This window comes from Capra hircus, chromosome 3, assembly GCF_001704415.2.
Source record: "Capra hircus breed San Clemente chromosome 3, ASM170441v1, whole genome shotgun sequence".
Taxonomy (NCBI): Eukaryota; Metazoa; Chordata; class Mammalia; order Artiodactyla; family Bovidae; genus Capra; species Capra hircus.
The window spans coordinates 960,916-981,644 of record NC_030810.1 but is presented as its reverse complement, the minus strand read 5'-3'; positions in this window follow the sequence as shown (position 1 = coordinate 981,644).

Genomic DNA, 20,729 nt, shown 5'->3' with positions numbered 1-20,729 from the left:
CTTAGTAAGAAAATATTACCCCACCAAGACTTTCTCATAAGGCATTATAGACTGGATGCTTATGCCCCAACAAATTTATATGCTGAAACTATAACCATGGCATAAAGTGGTGTTAGGAGGTGGGGCCTTGGGCAGGTGACTGTGGCCAGAGGGTGGAGCCCTCACGAAGGGGGTTAGTGCCTAGAAGAGAGACCCCCGGGGGCCCCCCACCTCCCAGCACGTGAGGACGCAGAGCCGTCGGGCGTCTGTGAGCTGCAGACAGACCTCGCCAGACACCAGATCTGCTGGCACTTTGGCCGTGGACTTCGAGCCTCCAGAACCATGAGAAGTAAGTGCCTGCTGTTTACAAGCCTGCGGCCTGCGGTGCCCCATCACCGCAGCCGGAGCGGCCTGAGACGCAGGGAGAGAAGCCCTGAACGGTCCAGGCACGCGGGGGGAGGGCAGACGCGGCAGACGACCCGACTTCCCTCACACAGGCTCGGGGGCAAGTCCTCCCAGCTCCTCCAGGAATGTCAGGCGTGTTATTTATAACGATCTAAAGCAGAAACAAACAGGGCCCATCCCTGGTTTGTTCTCTGAAGGTAACACAGGCCTGAACAGCAGCACGAAAGGAAGACTAAGGACGAACATTGCTTTCTAACGGAAATGCCGAGATCCCAGGTGGCGCTGAATAGTACCGCTGTCTTGACCATGTGGAATTTGTTCCAAGAATGAAAGGACGGTTCAATATTCGGAAATCTTACAGTGAAATTCACTGCATTAATAGTATAAAATAGGAAAAATCATGGTATATTGATCAATGCTAAAAATACATTTGATAAAATTCAAGTTACTCCTGATGTGCATTCTTAAACTCAGAATAGCATGAATCTTCCTAACCTCAGAAATAAATCAATCAAATCTTAACATCAAACACTGCCTCCACAACTCTCAAACATGGTGCGTGCGTGCTCACTCAGCCGTGCCCAGCTCTCTGTGACCCCATGGCCTATTAGCCCACCGGGCTCCTCGGTCCACAGGAGTCCCGGGCAAGAACACTGGAGTGGGCTGCCATTCCCTGCTCCCGGGGGTCTCCCCAACCCAGGGACTGAACCCATGTCTCTTGCATCTCCAGCATTAGGAGACGGATTCTCTACCGATGGGCCGCCTGGGAAGCGCCTCAAACATGGTACCCTGCTCTGTTTTCAATGTGATATTTACGTGTCCCTGAGCTTGTTTTAGTTGTGTTATTTTTTCTCTTTTAAATTATGAAAATATGATAAGACGTTGACAGGAGACTTGGAAAACACAGAACAAAGTCACGTATCGTTCTGCTCTATATCGCAACTGTTCATTTTATTTATTTTCTTGTTTACTTCATCTCTTCCGTGGTTGAGGATTTCGTTTGCCTTGTTCGTGGTTGTGCACCCAGAATCAAGAACAGTGCCTGGCATGAAGCACAGGCCGAAAAGTATTTGATGAATGGCTGAATAAATGAATAAATAAATATTGGGAGGAACAACTCCACATATTTCCAGGAAGGTTAAAAATCAAACAAGGATGGATGGTATTGCTGCTCAAGTTCAGTATGATTACGATTCTTCTATTCCACGTGAAGTCGAGAGAAAGCAAATGCCAGATCTGTGTGTGGAAAACAAGACAGTCACGCTGTTCAGATGAGATATTTTCACGACTTAGAAAATTTAAGAAAACAAACAAGGAATTTAGTAAGGTGGCCAAGTGGCAAGTCAACCAGAAAAAGCTCCCGCTGTAAATGTGAGCGAACGCAGTGGTGAGAAGGATTCTCTGGGAGAAAGGCAGATGACCAGCAGACACAGCAAGCGCTAGAAAAGGTGCTCAACCAGAAGTCACAGTTACGACAGTAATGACAGCACGCACGGCCTTCAGACTACGAGCACCCAGTCTGCGCAGCCCCAGGGGCGGCCGCCCGCTGCCCTGCTCAGGGGCTGTGGTTCAGAAGGTGAGTGATGACACTCGGGGTGTCACCGAGAGGACACCACAAGGACAGTCATCACGGGACTGCTCGACACCCCGGAATGAGAAGCCCCTGAGTGCACCCGCAGACGAGTGGGTAAATGACGTGTGCTGTGCTCCCGCAGGAAGTGCTCCCAGGCAGGGTGAATGGGCCAGACCTGCGCACAGTTGCACGGATCAACCCCCAAACATGCTGCGTCAAAGAGGCAAACGGCCAGTGTTCACCAAGCGCATGCGTCTACACGAGACGCTTACCCATGGTTTACCGTCCACACGGGCAGAGTCAAATGATGGAGGCACGCGTTCAGTTCTACTGACCTTGGAGCCGAGTTTCTCTGGGGGAGGGAGGAAGGAGAATGGGATCAGGGAAGGGGAAGCTTCGGCTGTCTGTGAGATAGTCATGGCTTTGGTCATTAATGAGCTGTGAATTTTACGCACAGCAAATGCTCAGATGTGTGCCAGTCGGTTTTCACAAATACTCAGCAAGCCAGGCCCCTTCCCGCCGCTCCCAAAGGTTCTCACGTGTCCCTCCCCAGCCCATTCCCGCCCCAGACGCGACCTCGGAGCTGATATCTAGTGTCAGAGGTTCCTTTGCTGATTCGAGAATCTCAGTAAATGGAATCATGCTCTTCCATGTCTGGATGGTTCCAGCACAGTATTTCTGAGCTTCGCCCACGCTGTTGAGGTATCAGCAGGCTCTCTCTTGTCACTGTTGAGTAGGGATCCCTTCTGTAGCTATGCGGAAGTTTGTTTGCCTGACTCCTGCTGACGAACATCTGGGTTTCTAGACTCTGACTAATATTAATAAAGCTTGAACATTCTTATACAAGGCTTTGGAGAGGACATATATTTTTAGTTTCTCTTGAAACTAAAGGGGAAATGCTGAGTCATAGGAAAAAATGTGTGTGTGTGTGTGTGTGTGTGTGTGTGTGCTCTCCAAGAAACTGCAGTAAACTTTTTCACTTTCACCGGTAGTGTAGGAGGTTCCACTTACCTCACAGCCTTGCCAACATTTGGTAGTGTCAGCCTTTTTAATTTTAGCCATCCTATCTTCCTTGATAGTTCTTTGATGACGAATGATAAGCACTTTTCATGTGTTTATTGGCCACTTGTGTATGTTCGTGTGTGTATGTGAGAAGTTGGTTCAAGTCTTTACCCATTAAAAAACAGTTGGATATTTCTCTATTATTAAGTTGCAGGATTCTTTACGTAACACGGATGCAACTCGCTGGAAAGCCGTGTGCGCCTCGACCGCTCTCTGCCGGTTTGTGATTGGCCTGCTTCTTTTCTCGATGGTGTGTTGATGCGGAGAAGCATTTCGCCTCTATGGAGCTCCCTCTGCCTTCAGTCTGCGAAGTCTGTGAGCGTTTCCTCCTGTGCTCCTGTGCTCGCTTCTAGCTTTTACCTATTTGCTGTCTCTGCCTTTATCTTCAGGCTCGTGATGCAGCTTGAAATGGTATCCAGTGGTCCAAGCAGCACTCACTGAGCCTTCCTCCCCCTGGCCAGCCACACTGGCCCTCGACAGAAGCCGCTGGCCGTGTGTTTTGGGCCCGTTATTGGACACTCTGTTGTGCCGCACTGATTAATTGGTCTTTTCCTTTTTCCAGTACCACACTTTCTCGATTACTGAAGGCATCGGTATACTTTATTGTTTTAAAAAAACAGGATCTGAAGCAAAAGGAGGGAAATGTTAACATTTGTTAAATCTAGTGGTGGGCACAAGGGTTTTGAAGCCTCTCAAAACATTTAAAAACATAAACATGTAGTGGAAGACAGGTTCCAGTCACAACAGCAACAAAAGCTTATCAGTTCCTAAGAATAAAATAAATGGACAAGTTCTTTATTAAAAAAAAAAAGGTTATTGAAGATGTTGAATTTATATGTGATTGAAAGAAAGAATACTTTCCCGAAAGGAAAGACTGAGTATTGTAAATTTAATGTAATTTTTATAAAAATCATATGAGTATTTTAGGAAGGTAAATTCATCCTCAAGTTAATCTAGGCAAAGTCAATAAGAGTGAATAGCAAGAAAAAATTGAAAGGAGCAAAAAAAAAAAAATGCTAAGGGAAATTGATCTACCTTATAGGAACTCAACTTCAAAGCTATAATAATGATAATAATTCAATACTGGCAAAAGATAAATCAAACAACTGACAAACAGATAAATGAAGCAAAACAGATATAAATGAATTTAGTTTGTGATAAGGTCACACTTCAAACAAGTAGGGAAAAGTCAGTCTATTTTCTGAACCATGTTTGTTGAGTAAAAGGATCTATTTGGGGGAGAAAAAAATAGGGTGTCTTCCTCCCTTTACATACACACAAAATCCCAGATGGACTCAAATCCTAAAATGAGAACGACAACTTCTGGTTATTTTTGTCCCACAGAAAAATACAAATGCTATTTTTCATTTCCGTGGGCCATGGAAGACCTTTCCAGAACATAAGCAGTCCACAGCCCATAGAAGGCAGACCTGACAGATGGGCCAGCTCAAAATCCAGAGCTTGAAGGTCACAAAGTTAGCCATGGTCAGAGTTAAATTAAAAAAAAAAAAAAAAGATTCAACCAGGAGAAAATGCTTATAACACACCAAAGATTGTGTATCTGTATCCATAATGTTGCTGTTCAGTCGCTAAATCGTGTCCGACTCTGCGACCCCAAGGACTGTAGCCCACCGGACCCCTCTGTTCATGGAATTTTCCAGGCAAGAATACAGGAATGGGTTGCCGTTTTCTTCTCCAGGGGATCTTCCTGACTCAGGGATCGAACCCTCATCTCCTGCGTTGCAGGCAGATTCTTTACCGTTTGAGGCACCCAGGGAGCCCAGCAGTGTAACCCTTGCTGTGATATAAGTTCTGCCAACCCTGTGAGCTCCCGAGGGCTTTGAAAGCAGAGACTGACATGGTTGGTACCCTTTCCTGGTGGCCCAGGTCAGCAACATGGCTTTGGGTCATTCCTGGAAATTTGAGAAGGCCCTGATGGTCAGGAATGGTGACCAGCACCCCACGATACACCCCTTTCTGCTCAAGCCAGCCGCAGTGAGTTCTCACTGAGCCCCGGCTGGTGTGACCCACAGGGTGTGGCTCCGGTGACATCTGACACTTTGTTGCAACACTCTGTAATCGAGGACCTCACCCATGCCTGCTTTTAGAGCCCCCAGGAGCTGGCCCGAGACTCGGAGCAGAGCCAACTGAATCAGGGTGGCTGTGAAGGCGTCCACCCCAGGCCAGTTGACAGGCTCGCCCAGCCAACTCCCAGGCGCAGCCAGGCTGAGAGCCCCGCTTTGGGCGGCTGCGTCTGCAGCGGCTTCTGTCCCGCTGAAGTGTGGTTTATACCATCCTACAGCACTTCCTCTGTCGGCTCCGTGGCCGCAGCGGTCACCGCCAGCACGTCCCCGAGCCTGTGCAGACGACCTTCTGCCAGTGGCGTCCAGTGGCCCGTCCGCGCTCCACGGGCTCCCGGGAGCCCTGCTCTAATCAGGCGCTTCTACCGGCCCCTTCAGTTAAGCGCCCAGACTTTCTGCACTCAGAGGCTCTTCATCCCCGCGCTTTTGGGTCTCGGCACCCTCCTGTCTGTTTTTTCCCTTGTGTTTCTCTCCGTATGAAGATGTGCTTGTTATTTTTCTAGAGAATCCATCAATCATCCGGGACCCCTTCGGTGCAGATGACCCTGTGGATGGTCGACGGGGCGTGGGTGTTTCCAGCAGAGGGGCTTCAGCCGGAGAAAGCGGCTCACAGAGAGTTTCCGCCCGCCCGCCGCCCGAAGGTCAGAAGATGACATCGCAGAAACAAAATTGGCAGCAAAGTGGCTGAAATGAGATCTTTTCTTAGATCTTGGCAGGGGAGAGGCTGACCTTGGAGGAAGGAGTTTGGGGATCAGTCCCTTGCTCATCTGTTTTTCAGGAGCAGAAGGGAGGGAGCCGGAGGCCAGCCCGCACCCCGTGAGGCTGCTGCTTGCTGAGCGCCCACCAGGAGCAGCCTGCGGCTGGGGTCCCTCCACCCTGAGTCTGCTCGTGGAGGGCTGTGGGCTCCCCGCCGCCCCTCACCTGAGAGGCACTCTCTAGGGAAGTGGGTGACCTGGAGGGGGCCCTGTGCAGGGGTCTCGGGCAGCAGTGAGTGGAGGCAGCCTGGCAGCCCTGGAGGACAGCGTGTTTCCTGGGACAGGGAGACAGGAGAGAGATGCCAGCGGCCTCCTGGTCTGAGCCACATTCTGGGCATGGGGCAGGGAGAGAAGAAGCAGAGCGCGCCTAGAAACGAGAGGGAGGCCAGCAGAGCGCCCCGGGGTAGCCGTCCACGTGAGCCACCTGTACCAGTCCCACCTGCCGGCGGGGGAGCTGCCCCGGCCGGGCCCAGCACACCCGCTACACGAGGACCAGGGCCTTGGCAGAGCTGGGGGTGCCAGAGGGCCTGCCCACCTCCAGGGGAGATCCAGGCCGCGGCCCTGATGGCAAGCCCCGCCTAGAATGCCCCAGCTTTTGCCTCTGCAGGCCCACCTGGCCGGCGTCTGGGAGGACGCTTCTCCTCCGGGCCGGCGGCCTCCCTGTCCCTGCGCGCTCCCCACTATAATGGAGCTGCCCTGGGGAGTCAGGTCCCTGCTCTGAACCTCAGGATCCTAGTCCATAGAGAGCCTGCTTTCCTCAAGGGGTGCCAGGCTCGGCTGAGTGAAGTGCTGAAAAGTGAGGACAGGCAACCCCAGAGCTCACCCCAGAGCCCACCCCCCATGCCTGGGCTTCAGGTTTCAACCCTTCTTGGATGGACCTGGCAGAGGAGGGGCCCCATCACCCCAGGACCCCCCAACGGTGCTCCTGGAGGGACCGTGAGTGTGGCAGCCTCTCGGGGTCCCAGTGCCGCCCAACCCCTCTCCCAGCCTGATCTGCAGCCTCTCGGGCCAGGGCGGGAGTCCCGGGAGCTTGGCCACCCCGCTCCCACTTCCTGGTAGGCAGGAGCACAGGGGGAGGTCAGCAGAAAGCCGGTACCCCAGTCTTCCCTCCTCCCACCCTCCCGGTCTGGGGCTGGGTAGCACAAAGGGAATTGCTGACCTTCCCAGAAGCCCCAGGGCTGGGCAGAGGAAGGGGGCGTCCAGGTTGGGAGCTGGACCCCAGTGTTTCCCCAAGACTGGACAAAGGTCTGAGCTGGGGTCCCGGGGAAGGAACCCAAGGAAGGGACCACTCCTGACCTGGAGCACAGGGCAGTCACCTTCCCCACCAGGAAACCAGGTGACTCCACACCTCATGGGGTCAAACCTCAGACCCTGGGGAAAGGTGACCCTCCTGCTCGGCCCCCTTGGTCCCTCCGCTCTGCCCAGAGGCTCCTGGGGCAAGAAGTCTGTGCCCTGGGGGTCTGGGGTGGCTGTGAGTGAGAGATTCAGGCAGAGGAGGCCGGCCAGCTCTCACCAGGGGGCAGGGGGCAACCAGCCAAGGCCTGGAGGTGCAGAACTCTTCCCCACACAGGAAGTTCTCATACATGCAGAGTCTCGGGCCCCACCCGGGCCCGCCGAGTCAGGATCCGCTTGTCGACAAGCTTCCCACTGAGGCCTTTTCCACAGAGGCTTGAGAGACGCTCACCCATCAAAACAGACGTGAACCAGCAGCATGAGACGCCGGGACCCAGTCTCAATCCCAGCTCAGACAAACCGCCTTTGAAAAGTCGTCTTTTGGACAGTAGGTTAAATCTGTCTCCAGGCAGGTGACATTAAATATAATCATGGCATCGAGCTCTGTAGGAAAATGTCCATTTTTTAAGTGCACATTGGAAGATTTGGGGGAAATCACATAAGGTCTGGGATTTCCTTTGAAACAGGGAAAATTAGACAAGAGAATGTGGGGGCGGGGGGGCCAGATCAGATAAATGAGGCTGAGAAGCTGTGGACGGCAGTGTGTCCAGGGCTCTCGTGGGAGCCAGTTTCCAGGAGCCCGATTTCGGTGTCAGTTTGGCGGGTTTCCACCGTGACTCAGGTTGGAGATATTTTAAATTTGTGAATGTCCCACACGAGTCTCCATCGCAGCCTGTGCACTGCCCGCAGACCGCACAAACGCAGCTGTGCAGGAGGGCGGGTGTCCAGCCCCTCTGCAGGGCTCACCCCCTCGCCAGCAGACCCGTCCCTGGGAGGGATTTGGGCAAGGGGCCTGTCCTCTTTAGACCTTCCTGCAGTCCCCTCCCCTCGGTCCTGGTGTCGCTGTTCCCTGCGGGGCCAGTCCTGCCACCTCACCTCCTCTGTCCCAGCCCCCGGCTGGAGGCTCGCAGGGTGGGCCCAAGCACCGGCTTTCACAGCCAGGTGACCTCTGACCCCGGCCCACCGGCTCTGAGCCTCCCTGTCCTGCGGGTCCTCTGGGACTCCTGGCCCCCTTGGGCTCACCACAGAGCGTCTCCAGCCAGAAATGCAGGTGTCCGGCCACAGACAGTCTGGGGGTCTGAAGCTCGCTCGCACGGGGACCCGCTGCCCTCTACACACAGGTCACAGGGGAGAGCCTCTCCCCTGGCTGGCTCTCGGAGCACCTTCTTCGCCGCAGAACCAGAGCTGCAGGTGACTTCTGAGGGTCCACAGGGCTTTCAGGATAAACCGCCAAGGTGCCCGTGCCAGCTCCTGGGGCGGCCCTCTCCGCCTCCATCTTCACGCCCTGGTTAACTTTTCTCTTTGTCAGGTTCAGAGAGCTGCCCGCCCCTGTGTCTGCACCTTGGACCTGCTTCCTGCCGCCCCCTGGGCAGCCCATCGCCAAGCCTGCCCCTGCCCTGGGCCAGCACGCGGCAGTCGTGAGCCCGGGGCTTTCCTCACCACCGTATTCACAGTTGTTTATTCTCATACAGCTGACACAGAAAAGACTCTCAGTTGAACACACAGAAACACGAATTGAGGGCCTCTCCCAGGACGGGAAAGAACTGAGGCTGAAGCTTGCCAAACAGAGGACAGAAACGGGGACCTAATCGCAGAGTTGTCAGCGATAAACACTCAACTCCCTGAGCTTAAGGAAACCAACATGACTCTGTCAGGGCCCCCGAGACCACCCCCACATTGACTCGGGACCCCCAGGACTCAGCAGAGATTCAGGACAGAGAAAGGATGCAAAGCAGCATCAGTGAGAGGAAGAGGCAGGCGGGGACAGGCCTGGGACCAGGCGTGAGCTTCCAGAGCCCCGCCCCACACCCACACACCCCATCCCCGCCACCAGCCAGCAGTGCCGTCTCCTGGGAGCCCAGTAGACACGCAGCACCCAGGGTTTTTACTGGAGGGTGGTTCAAGGGCACCTGTGCCTGGGGAATGTTCCAGACCCCCAGAGGAAGAGGTGCTTGGCTGGCAGGAGCCTCACTCGGCAAAGACATTTAGGCCGGCAAGCCCCTCTCCTCCCCGAGGGCACTTGGGACCCTCGGGAACTCCAGCCCCGGGCCAGCTTCACAGGTGGCCCTCGGGAGCAGGCTAGCGGCTCTCCCGGTGGTGGAGGGGTATGCAGGCAGGCCTGTTAACCTTTTACTGCACAGCAGGTGGAAAACAGCTCCCGTCAAGGAGAGAAGCGAAAAGACTTCACGCTAGAAACACCGCGTAAGTGATTCTAGCTGCCGAATCACACGCACCTGCTCACTGGACACACACTCATTTAGAGGATCCACTGTCTGCCCCTGCAATGTCTATGAAATGACTTAAGAAAGTTTCTTCTCCTGTTCATTAAGAAAAAACTTGGGACCAGAGAGACTGACACACTCTGAACGTCCAGACGGTTTCGGGAGTGAGAGGCAGCGGCGGTTTTGGCCTGCTCTGTACTCTTCCATCAGGGACCCACGAGCTGTCCGTGTTAACTCCACTCACATATCCACGTATAGTAAATTACCTCAGTGATGTAGAAAAAAGCCTGGCAAGATGAACATGAGAGGATAAAAGTGGTCTAGTGTCAATGGAGCGTTTCCATGGCATTTCATTTGCTTTCAGTTCAGCTAAGTCGCTCCTCCATCGTGTCTGACTCAGCGACCCCATGGACTGCAGCACGCCAGGCTTCCCTTCATTTAAAGGGGAGCTTCATTTGCTTTAAATTTATTTTACCCTTTTAAAAAATTATTTACAGTGAGCACATAATGCTTTTGTGTTTTAAAATTCAATTTAAAAGGTGACTGGGGGCTTGCTTGCTGGCTCAGTGTTAAAGAATCTGCCTGCCAATGCAGGGACACGGGTTCGATCCCTGGTCGGGGAAGATCCCCCATGCTGCGGGACCCACGGGCTGCCACCACAGAGCCTGCGTGCCTAGAGCCCGTGCTCAACAGCAAGAGACGCCTCCGTGCGAAGCCTGAACCCTGCGGCTGGAGAGCAGGCCCGCTCTCCGCAGCTAGGGGGCGCCTCCGCAAAGCAAGGAGACCCAGCGATCTAAAACAGAAGCGAGCCCGGTGGGCGCGGAGTCACCTTCTCGGGAAAATTCCTGAGCACAAGTCCCCCAGGCTCTCCATCGCATCAGGCTAAGCTGACTCGCGGCAACAGTTGGTAAAGTGACTTCCACGTATGACGTCTTTTGAGCCTCACTAACCTCCAAGACGTAGGCGCTCGGACGCCCTGCCACAGAGACAGTCCAGGTCGGGGAGGTTAAGTGACTGATGAGGCTAGATCCTGGGAGGACAGGAGTTTGTGGAGGTCTCCCAGCTGCCCTCACAACGTTAACCGGCCCCAGAAATAGCTGACTTTAGGGAGCTCTAGGTGAGGTCAGATTTGGGGGGAGCTGTGGGCATGAGTCCCAGGGCACGTGGGCCATTTCTCAACCTCTTTCTGTAAGAGCTGGGGCGTGATCGGGGCTGGCTCAGACTGGCGGCCTGACGGGAGGGTCTCGCCAGCCCGCTAAGACCCCACCGGGGCCAGAGAACAGCCTCCACTTCTGCGTGTGCTAAGCCAGGGTGCGAGGCGGTACAGCTGGGTGAGGGTTCGTGAAGGAGACGCGGTGAGCCTTGGAGGGGCTGTGCCCAGGGCCAGGGGCGACCGGGGTGTGGCTGCACTGACGGCCCGTGGCGGGGAGCGGGGATGCCCGGCTCTGAGCTTCGCGGCCGGCGGTGCCCTGGCAAGTGGCCCCTGCAGCTGTTGACGGCAAATCCCGAAAGCAATCCCCAGGCACAGGGGGGCTCCTGACGCCTGAGCGTCTGGGGCAGACCCCACAACCTGGAGTGTCCTGTGCCGAGGCCGCTCCTCTGAGGCCTCCCCACCCCTCTAGCTTGCAGCCGCCTCATTGCGCCTCTGCCTCCGTCGTCACACGGCCCCAGCTCTGAGTGTCCGAACCTCCCTCCTTGTAAGGACACCCTTCCCTGGAGGGGGCCCATCTCAGTGCCTCCCTGTCTTACCTGGCACCTCTGCAGTGACCTGTCGGAGGCTGGAGGCACAGACATCGGTGTTAGGACCCAAACACGTCTCTGGGGGAGGAGTGCCACCCAACCAGAGCATCTGAGAGCACGGAGCTGCGTGGGCCAGGCCTGTTTCCCGGCACCAGGGCGGAGTTCCCAGGACTGCGGATGCCAGCTGCCGAGGAGACACGGTGGGGGAGTGGGACCAGCCCCCAGAGCCACATGTGGTCCTGCCCTGAGAAGCAGGTCCTCGCGGACAGCCTTCCCACTTGGATCCCACGGTTGCCTCAGCGAGGAGCGTGAGGCTGTCCTGGTCCAGGGCTTGGTGGGGACCTCAAGACTCCCTGAGATTCACTTGGCCCAGAGGCCTTGGGGTACTTGGCACCTGTGTGCTGGGCAGCTCTGGTCTCCCTGCTCACCGTGGCCCCTGATGCCAGTGCATCCTTGATTCGTGGTCCAAGCAGGGTCAGCAGCTGCTCAGGGCACCCAGAGGAGGCGACTCTAGGCGCCCTGCCCCAAGCCCCAAGGAGGCCAGGCCTCTCCTCTCCAGGGCCCTCTCAGTCTGCTCACAGTCCCTGTGTGGGATCCCCAGGGTCCCCAGGGTCCCCAGGTTCCCGAGGATGGGATCAGGGGTCTTGTCTCTTCTGGGAACCCAGACTGGACTCCAGGAGGATAGTGCTGGGTGCTACCCCTCCCCCAGCACTGAGGAAAGCTCGCGTCAACCAGCTGCAGGCCTGCTGCCAGGGGTGGGCACCCGTGCCCATCCCCGGAGGTCCCAGAGAGTCTGCCCTCTGAGGCCCTCCAGAGGGCAGGGTCATCCCCAGACTCTGGGGGAGGCTGCCCTCTGAGGTATCTCCAAGCACCCGCCTCCTCAGCTTCGTAGGGGGTGGGCAGGGGCGTGGGCAGTGTTCGGCGGGATTGGAGCCTGGACAGGAGAGCCTGGGGCCCTGGACGCCCCTCCACATCTCGAGCCTCAGTGGGCAGATGCCCTCAGCCCGTGCACAGCCTGGAGGATCACAGAAGGGCACAGGGCCCACGGCCAGGGGGCGGCAGGCCTGGGCCAAGGGAAACCAGCCCTGGGGCAGCTCCCTCCCCATCGGGGACCTTCGATCACGGCCCCCAGAGGACCCGCTGAACAGGATGTGCAGTCCCTGACGACACATGAGCCCCTGGACTCCCTGGCACGAGGGGCAGGGTGACCTTTCACCTTGTGTGTGTGTGCTGAGTCGCTCAGTTATCTCCGACTCTTTGCAACCCCATGGACTGTAGCCCGCCAGGCTCCTCTGTCCACGAGATTCTCCAGGCAAGAATGCTGGAGTGGGTTGCCATGCCCCTCTCCAGGGGATCTTCCCAACTCAGGGATCGAACCCTCGTCTCTCACATTTCCCGCGTTAGGCAGGTGGATTCTTTACCACTAGCACCACCTGGGAAGCCCTTTCCCCTTCCCTCACAACTAAAATGAACCTTCCAGTTAAAAGGGAAACAGTCAGAGAGGGCTTGTTGCCAGCGCCATGGTGACTCAAGAGAGGAAGCGCCAGGCGTGCACGTCCAGTCAGCGGGGGACTCGCCACACTTCTCCAGGAAACCTTGAGTCCTGGGTTTTGACGTCCTCCTCTCATGCTGAACTTTAAACTGAAGTTAGAGCCAGTGCTGCATTTACCCTCCAGCTCACCACAAAGCCTGGGTCCACTTGTCTGACATTGTGAGGCCAGCAAGTGTCGTCTCCCAAGGTCTGCGGGGGCAGCGCACAAAGAGCCTCTTCCTGGGTTCTGGGGTGTGAGAAGGTGGGGTGCCTGGGAGATCCTGGATCAAGGTTCTGCTGTGTTTAAAGCAACGCTTTAAAAAAAGCTTTTTATTTTGTACTGGAGTATAGCTGATTAACAATGCCGTGATAGTTTCAGATGGACAGCACAGAGACTCGGCCATCCGTACACGTGCGTCCGTTCTCAGCCATCCATATACGTGTGCACGCTAAGGGGCTCCAGTCGTGTCCAACTCTGCAACGCTGAGGACTGTAGCCTGCCAGCCTCCTCTGTCCATGGAATTCATACACCCACCTTCAAAAGCAGCATTTTCAGTCCAAATGTTAGCAGGAAATAGCCCCAAACATGGAATGACGAGAGCTACTCAAAGTATCTCTTTACTTCCTGGTAAACTCGGCCCGTGAGCACCCAGCTGTGCCCCCGGGGTGCAGGCTGGGAGGCAGCGGGCACTCAGGATGCAGCCTGGCCAAGCCCCCGCCTCACGGGGCAGGTGGAGGCTCCCAGCGCAGGAGCCCCAGCCCACGTCCTCTCTGCCCATCACCACCGTCACCTTGCGAATGACACAGCGTGCCGGGGACCCAGAGGGGAAGGGGCTGAGCCCCTCTGAGGCGCCGAGACTCACGCCCACAGAGCAGGCACCCTGGGAGCCCCCGGGACGCAGGGCTTTTCTGTGAGCCCACCTGCTACTGTGACTGATGTGTCCCCGTCACCTTGTGGCAGAGGCTGCTGTCGTGCTGCCTACCGGCGCCCAGAGAGCAGGGAGGACAGGCGAGACCAGGGGTCCCGGGGGTCCTGGCCACCTTCATCACGGTAGGCATGGAGCACCCGGGGCCCCTCAGCCCGGCTTTCCAAGGCTGCCCTCCGCTGGGCTCCTGGCCCTTCGAGGCCTGGCATCCTCGCCCGCGGTGCCCTGACCACAAGAAAGCTGCACAGCTGGACCAGGAGAGGGGCAGGGACAGGTGACAGATGGTGTCCGGAGCCCAGGCCTTGTGGTGCCTCCCAGGGCACGACTGAAGAAACAGCTGCGGACACGGCATCTCCAAAGGGCTGCTCCCCGGGACAGGCTCCAAGTGGCCTGCTCCTGGCAGAGACCCACCCCTGCCACGCAGGGGGTGACCTGGCCAGGCTGCACCATGCCACCCACCCGCCAGCCAGGACTCCAGGCCAGGCTTCCACGTGCCACAGGGGAACCCGCAGCACTGCATGGAGGGGTCCCACCTGAGGCCGTACACAGACAGGGTGACCCACGTGGCCTGTGACAGGTGACAGGCCTCTGAGGAACTCCAGACTCCCTGGACGGGAGGCTTGGCCACAGCTTGGAGAGAAGAGCAGGAGGGCTGAGCAAACACATGGACAAGCAATCCAGGGAGGGAAGAGAACATGTCGAGAGCCAGGGTGAGGAACTCCGCCCTTGGCAAAGGTCATGAGGAAGGAAGCTAGGCATACGCAAAGGCAGGATCGAGCCTCAGGAAAGCCCCTGTTCCCGAGCATCTACCCCCAAAACCAGAGTCTGTTTTATGCTCTCACCTATACCTCTGACTTTACAGGGGGCTCTCCCCCAAACTACCGCACAATTGCACTCATCTCACATGCTAGTAAAGTAATGTTCAAAATTCTCCAAGCCAGGCTTCAGCAATACGTGAACCATGAACTCCCTGATGTTCAGGCTGGTTTTAGAAAAGGCAGAGGAACCAGAGATAAAATTGCCAACATCCGCTGGATCATGGAAAAAGCAAGAGAGTTCCAGAAAAACATCTATTTCTGCTTTATTGACTACGCCCAAGCCTTTGACTGTGTGGATCACAATAAACTGTGGAAAATTCTGAAAGAGATGGGAATACCAGACCACCTAACCTGCCTCTTGAGAAATCTGTATGCAGGTCAGGAAGCAACAGTTAGAACTGGACATGGACCAACAGACTGGTTCCAAATAGGAAAAGGAGTACGTCAAGGCTGTATATTGTCACCCTGCTTATTTAACTTATATGCAGAGTACATCATGAGAAACGCTGGGCTGGAAGAAGTGCAAGCTGGAATCAAGATTGCTGGGAGAGATATCAATAACCTCAGATATGCAGATGGCACCACCCTTATGGCAGAAAGTGAAGAGGAGCTAAAAAGCCTCTTGATGAAAGTGAAAGAGGAGAGTGGAAAAGTTGGCCTAAAGCTCAACATTCAGAAAACGAAGATCATGGCATCCGGTCCCATCACTTCATGGGAAATAGATGAGGAAACAGTGGAAACAGTGTCAGACTTTATTTTTTTGGGCTCCAAAATCACTGCAGATGGTGACTGCAGTCATGAAATTAAAAGACGCTTACTCCTTGGAAGAAAAGTTGTGACCAACCTAGATAGCATATTCAAAAGCAGAGACATTACTTTGCCACCAAAGGTCCGTCTAGTCAAGGCTATGGTTTGTCCTGTGGTCATGCATGGATGTGAGAGTTGGACTGTGAAGAAGGCTGAGCACCGAAGAATTGATGCTTTTGAACTGTGGTGTTGGAGAAGACTCTTGAGGGTCCCTCGGACTGCAAGGAGATCCAACCAGTCCATTCTGAAGGAGATCAGCCCTGGGATTTCTTTGGAAGGAATGATGCTAAAGCTGAGCTCCAGTACTTTGGCCACCTCATGTGAAGAGTTGGCTCATTGGAAAAGACTCTGATGCTGGGAGGGATTGGGGGCAGGAGGAGAAGGGGACGACCGAGGATGAGATGGCTGGATGGCATCACGGACTCGATGGACGTGAATCTGAGTGAACTCCAGAAGATGGTGATGGACAGGGAGGCCTGGCGTGCTGTGATTCATGGGGTCGCAAAGAGTCGGGCATGACTGAGCGACTGAACTGAACTGAACTAAACTCCCCCATCACCATTTCTCTCGGAGAAGGAGTTAACTTGCAGCTCCAGTTAATAAAAATTCCTGGGTGTGACAAGAGTGTTTCAACTTACAAACTCCTCTGAAGGTTTTCTAGCCTGCTTGAGCGGGTTCGTCCGGCCACTGTGATTGTTTACAGCCTCCCAACCATGAGAGGCACGAGATGCTTTAAACTTTCTGTATACAGACTCTTTTGAAAAGTTAGAAAATTATTAGTATAGTATAGTGGGTTGATTAGGAATTATATTGTTGAAGAGTTTTTCATTTATTGTGCCAATAATTACTGCTAATTCCCTGCCCTAGGTGTGACAAGGGTGTCTCAGGTCAAACCTCTCTGCTGGCAAACTAGCTTGTGTGACAGGATTATCCATACTCCTGCCAAAAACATGATTGTTTACTACCTCTCAACCATAAACAGCACAGAGAGTTTGGAGTATTTTGAAAGTCTTAATTAGCATAGGACTTTTCTCATTGTTGAGTCAATGATTGCCACCAGGCCTCCATATCCTTAGGCACTTGGGAATATATCAATCAATGTATTTGGAATATAGAAAAGGAAATATAGTAGTTTTTGATGTTAGCAATACTAGACTTTTTGAGTTAATGAATTTTCTCTTCTGTTATAGATCACTGTACTTTGTTATAAATCACCGTGTCCTTGCTATGCAAAAATGTAACTTTATCACTATCTTAAGAGTAAATAGATCTTAAGGGGAACATTGGTGAAGGGTTTTCATTTGTTGAGCTAATATTTGCTGCTAAATCTCCATATTCCCTGCCCTTATAATGAATATAACTAACATATAGGAAAAATAAGTATTAACCTTTAAGATTAATCATGTTAAACCTTAGGCTAAGTAAATTCCTTTCTTGATTGTAACCCACTACACCCTCACCCTATAGGAATGCAACTTTATTTGGAAGGTGGCACTTGGTTTAAGAAAAAATCACCCCTGGAAAAAAATAAGTTTTCTGGTTGACTGACAGTTATCAGAAAGGGCCATAAAATGTCAGCAGGCCTCATGGCCAGAAGATGATGTAAAACCCCTAAGACCTTTGTATAATTTTATATGAAGCACCTGATTGTGACAAGGGTCAGGTCTGCTGACCCCTGGGTGACTCTGTATTCATCCCTATGTATAACAAAAAGTATATAAGCAAACCTGAAAAATAAAGAAATCGGATCAGTTTCTGGAAAGACTGATTCCCCCATGTCTTTCTCTCCCCTTCTGGCTGAATTCCCATCTGGTACGTGGGTACTCACCAAGCCTGCTAATTCTGCCTGGGCTTCTAAGATCGGACCAGGGAGGCCTCAGTGCCTCCTCTCCTTTGGGAGAATGGAAAGACGCTTGTGGCCTACATAGGTGGTGATTGGTATTCCACGTAAACCAAGTTATTCAGCCTCCTTTTCTCACTATTTTTCCTACTACACTATCCGTTTCTAATCTCTCTCTATATCTGTAATTAAATAAGTTTTTTCCTAGGACGCCTACTCTGTCTCCCCTTCGAATTACCCTGGATCCACCAGGGCTGGACCCCGGCAAGTACATGCAAACACAGGACAGGCCCCCAGGGAGGAAATGGTACATGTGAACACGGGACAGGCCCCCAGGGAGGGAACGGTACATGTGAACACGGGACAGGCGTCCAGGGAGGGAGCGGCACATGTGAACACAGGACAGGCCCCCAGGGAGGGAGCGGTACATGTGAACACAGGACAGGCGTCAGGGAGGGAGCGGAACATGTGAACACAGGACAGGCGTCAGGGAGGGAGCGGCACATGTGAACACAGGACAGGCGTCAGGGAGGGAGCGGCACATGTGAACACGGGACAGGCCCCCAGGGAGGGAGCGGTACATGTGAACACAGGACAGGCGTCAGGGAGGGAGCGGAACATGTGAACACGGGACAGGCGTCCAGGGAGGGAGCGGCACATGTGAACACGGGACAGGCCCCCAGGGAGGGAGCGGCACATGTGAACACGGGACAGGCGTCAGGGAGGGGACGGTACATGTGAACACGGGACAGGCGTCAGGGAGGGAACGGAACATGTGAACACAGGACAGGCGTCAGGGAGGGGACAGTACATGTGAACACAGAACAGGCGTCCAGGGAGGGAACGGTATATGTGAACACAGGACAGGCCCCCAGGGAGGGAGCGGTACATGTGAACACGGGACAGGCCCCCAGGGAGGGAGCGGTACCTGTGAACACAGGACAGGCGTCAGGGAGGGGACGGAACATGTGAACACAGGACAGGCGTCAGGGAGGGGACGGAACATGTGAACACAGGACAGGCGTCAGGGAGGGGACGGTACATGCCAAGGCACAGATGGCCCTGTTAGACTGGATTGAGGGCGGCAGGTTCAGGTGGCAGCGGTGGGGGAGGCCCAGTGATTGGATCTCGGTGGGCAGACGGTGGCCAAGTGGGAGTCCAGAGCCCTGAGGGGCTGCAGGCTAGTAGGCCAGGGCATAAGCCCAGCCACGGGGGCCTCCCCTGTGGGCCGGGGCCCCCTGGTTCCAGCAGGCCGGAGACCCCCAGGGTGGACAAGCTGTGACCCGGGACCCCCTAAGGCAGAAGCCTCCTCCCCTGTGGCAGGTCAGGTCAGCACCAAGCCGGGCAGGGCTGACCAGCTGAGACCCCGCAGGCCCAGACTGGCACCAGGTCCCAGACTGGCCCGCCCCTCCTGGCGGGCCCTGGGGTGGGCCCGCCTTTCCCTCCGCCAAGACCCAGCCCAGAAACCCCCACGACCTCCTCCGGGCTCTCGGCCCTGTTTGGCCTCTGCTCTCGGCTCCCAGGAGGCTGCCTGGGCCCTCTGCCCACCCCTCACGCGCCGCTGGCACCAGCAGAGCCTCCTGCTTCTCTTTCTGTGATGCCGCCTCGGTTGGAGCAACCAGACTGGGTCCCGGTCCAGAGCGAGGGCAGGTAAGGAAGGGGGGAAGGCATCAGGAGAGTGAGCGGGAGAGGGAGGGCGTGCCCACTGGACCCCCCTATGCAGGACAGGACCAGGCTAAGCAGTGGTGCCCGGCCCCTTCCTTGAAGCTGCCCCGATTTGCTGTCTGCCCACCACTCAGGGCCTGTCCCCTGGGTCTGTCCATCCATCAGAGTGACAGAGTACCCCCACCCAGCAGGGCTGTGAAGTCCCCCAGGGGCTCAGGCCTTGACTGTCCAGCCTGGCTAAAGCTCGTGGAGTCCCTCTGCCCCAGGGCACCAGACAAACGTTCAGAAGTGCTGAATGCAGGGGCTCCGCAGAGCTGGGAGGCGAGGCCCTGTGGAGCAAGGTCGTGCGCAGGCCCCGGGGAACGTGGCTGCCTCCGTGTCCCCCGCGGAGCCTCCGCGGAAGCTGGACTGCTTCCCTGGTTGCTGTGGCCCCGGCGTCAGATCCCGGAACCCAGAACAGGAAGCCCCCAGCGGGCTCCAACCCGGGCCCCTGAGGTCTGGACGGAGCATGGTCTACTCTCAGGACGCCCGGTCAGTGCCTCCGTGGCCTGTGCACCCACAGTGCAGGGCTCCTCCGACGGCCCAGCGGTGGCTCTGCTGGGCAGGCAGCCCTCACCTGGGCCTGGCCCCTGCGGCAGCGCTTGTGGTTGCACTTATTCTGCCCGCCTGCCGACTCAGGGGCTGAGGAGACCCTCAGCAAGCACCCCTTGCTTATGCGCATGGAGACTGCACAACAGGACCCTTGGTGCTGACTCGCAGAGGAAATGCTTATTCCAGAGGGTCGGGAAGGACAAGAGCCCGCGTGTGCACGTGTGCACGTGAGCACACACACTTCCTTCTTAGCTGCTTTTCAGAAAGCTTCTTATTTATCTTGGAGTTTAGCCCACTAACAGTGTTGTGACAGTTCCAGGTGGCCAGCGAAGGACTCAGCCACACGTATACACGTACCCATTCTCCCCAACTTCCCTCCCATCCAGGCTGCCTCGGAACATTGAGCAGAGTTCCCTGCGCTGTGCCGGAGGTCCTAGTTGGTTACAGCAGTGTGTGCGTGTAAATCCCAGGCTTCTCTGGTGGCTCAGATGGTAAAGAATCTGCCTGCAATGTAGGAGACCTGGATTCGATGGAAGATCCCCTGGAGAAGAGAATGACCACCCGCTCCCGTTTTCTTGCCCAGAGAATCCCATGGACAGAGGAGCCAGGCGGGCTACAGTCCCTGGGGTCTCAAATAGTTGGACACGACTGAGTGACTGAGAGCGCACACAGAGGTAAATCCCAAACTCCCTAACTACCCCTCCCCCATCCTTCCTTTCCGGAAACCGTGACTTTGTTCTCTAAGTCTGTGAGTCTGTCTGTGGTCAGAGTATTGATTGGTGCACCCCTATGGAAAACAGTATGGAGGTGCCTTAAAAATCTAGAAACAGAGCTACGATGCGACCCGGCAATCCCACTCCTGGGCTTACACCCGAAGGAAAGCGTGGTCTGAAAGGATACACGCACCCGATGTTCATCGCAGTTTGTCCTCAGAAGTCAGGACACAGAAGCAACCTAAACGCCCACCAACAGGTGAGTGGGCACAGAAGACACGGTGGTCACGCAGTGGGTATCACGCAGCCGTCGAAAAGCGTGCAAGAGTGCCGTGTGCAGCCCCGTGGGTGGACCTGGAGACTGTCATAGTGAGCGGCGTAAGAGACAGAAGGAGAAATGTTGTATGGCATCCCTTATGTGCGGAATCAAAAAGAAACCACACAAAAGGACATCTGTATTTCTGAAGTGGGTTTTTCCAAGAGCTGAGTGAGAGTCAGCGAGCTCTGGCCCTGGGCTGAGTCTGGCCCACGGCTCCTTCTGTCGCTCAAGCGTCACTGGCACAGGCCCA